A 2500-nucleotide genomic window follows, 5' to 3' on the forward strand; every position below is an offset into this window, starting at 1 on the left:
ACTTCTAGTTTCGCCGACCGGTCCCCCTCTTTACCTTCCTCGGTGTAAGACTTTGAAAAACTGGCGGTCAAAGTTTTACACCGAGGAAGGTAAAGAGGGGAGTGGAGCGGAGACTCTAGATATTTGCCTTCTCCAAAGCCACATCCATGCTCCCCCTGTATCAGAGCTCCAGGGGCCAGGCTCATGGCCCAGCTTCTCCCCCTGTGATATTAAAGGCCCACACAGCACCTCCACAGGACCTCCACAGCCACACACACACACACACATGCCTCTCTGCCCCTGTGTCAGAGCTCCAGCACCCAGGCAGATCACCCAGCCACTGGGCCTGTGACATTAAAGGGCCACACAGCACCTCCACAGCCACACACACATGCTTCTCTCCCCTGTATCAGAGCTCCAGGGGCCAGGCTCATGGCCCAGCTTCTCCCCCTGTGATATTAAAGGGCCACACAGCACCTCCACAGGACCTCCACAGCCACACACACATGCCTCTCTCCCCCTGTGTCAGAGCTCCAGCACCCAGGCATATCACCCAGCCACTGGCCCTGTGACATTAAAGGGCCACACAGGACCTCCACAGCCACACACACATGCCTCTCTCCCCTGTATCAGAGCTCCAGGGGCCAGGCTCATGGCCCAGCTTCTCCCCCTGTGATATTAAAGGCCCACACAGCACCTCCACAGGACCTCCACAGCCACACACACATGCCTCTCTCCCCTGTATCAGAGCTCCAGGAGCCAGGCATATCACCCAGCCACTGGCCCTGTGATATTAAAGGGCCACACAGCACCTCCACAGGACCTCCACAGCCACACACACATGCTTCTCTCCCCTGTATCAGAGCTCCAGGGGCCAGGCTCATGGCCCAGCTTCTCCCCCTGTGATATTAAAGGCCCACACAGCACCTCCACAGGACCTCCACAGCCACACACACACATGCCTCTCTCCCCTGTATCAGAGCTCCAGGGGCCAGGCTCATGGCCCAGCTTCTCCCCCTGTGATATTAAAGGCCCACACAGCACCTCCACAGGACCTCCACAGCCACACACACACATGCCTCTCTCCCCTGTATCAGAGCTCCAGGGGCCAGGCTCATGGCCCAGCTTCTCCCCCTGTGATATTAAAGGCCCACACAGCACCTCCACAGGACCTCCACAGCCACACACACATGCCTCTCTCCCCTGTATCAGAGCTCCAGGGGCCAGGCTCATGGCCCAGCTTCTCCCCCTGTGATATTAAAGGCCCACACAGCACCTCCACAGGACCTCCACAGCCACACATCCATGCCTCTATCCCCCTGTGTCAGAGCTCCAGCACCCAGGCATATCACCCAGCCACTGGCCCTGTGACATTAAAGGGCCACACAGCACCTCCACAGGACCTCCACAGCCACACACACATGCCTCTCTCCCCTGTATCAGAGCTCCAGGAGCCAGGCTCATGGCCCAGCTTCTCCCCCTGTGATATTAAAGGCCCACACAGCACCTCCACAGGACCTCCACAGCCACACATCCATGCCTCTCTCCCCCTGTGTCAGAGCTCCAGGAGCCAGGCATATCACCCAGCCACTGGCCCTGTGATATTAAAGGGCCACACAGCACCTCCACAGGACCTCCACAGCCACACACACATGCTTCTCTCCCCTGTATCAGAGCTCCAGGGGCCAGGCTCATGGCCCAGCTTCTCCCCCTGTGATATTAAAGGCCCACACAGCACCTCCACAGGACCTCCACAGCCACACACACACATGCCTCTCTCCCCTGTATCAGAGCTCCAGGGGCCAGGCTCACGGCCCAGCTTCTCCCCCTGTGATATTAAAGGCCCACACAGCACCTCCACAGGACCTCCACAGCCACACACACATGCCTCTCTGCCCCTGTGTCAGAGCTCCAGCACCCAGGCATATCACCCAGCCACTGGCCCTGTGACATTAAAGGGCCACACAGGACCTCCACAGCCACACACACACATGCCTCTCTCCCCTGTATCAGAGCTCCAGGGGCCAGGCTCATGGCCCAGCTTCTCCCCCTGTGATATTAAAGGCCCACACAGCACCTCCACAGGACCTCCACAGCCACACACACATGCCTCTCTCCCCTGTATCAGAGCTCCAGGAGCCAGGCTCATGGCCCAGCTTCTCCCCCTGTGATATTAAAGGCCCACACAGCACCTCCACAGGACCTCCACAGCCACACATCCATGCCTCTCTCCCCCTGTGTCAGAGCTCCAGCACCCAGGCATATCACCCAGCCACTGGCCCTGTGACATTAAAGGGCCACACAGGACCTCCACAGCCACACACACACATGCCTCTCTCCCCTGTATCAGAGCTCCAGGGGCCAGGCTCATGGCCCAGCTTCTCCCCCTGTGATATTAAAGGCCCACACAGCACCTCCACAGGACCTCCACAGCCACACACACATGCCTCTCTGGCCCTGTGTCAGAGCTCCAGCACCCAGGCATATCACCCAGCCACTGGCCCTGTGATATTAAAGGCCC

This window comes from Trachinotus anak, unplaced genomic scaffold, assembly GCF_046630095.1.
Source record: "Trachinotus anak isolate AG129_WGS33_773 ecotype Australia unplaced genomic scaffold, CSIRO_AGI_Tana_v1 ptg000094l, whole genome shotgun sequence".
Lineage (NCBI taxonomy): Eukaryota > Metazoa > Chordata > Actinopteri > Carangiformes > Carangidae > Trachinotus > Trachinotus anak.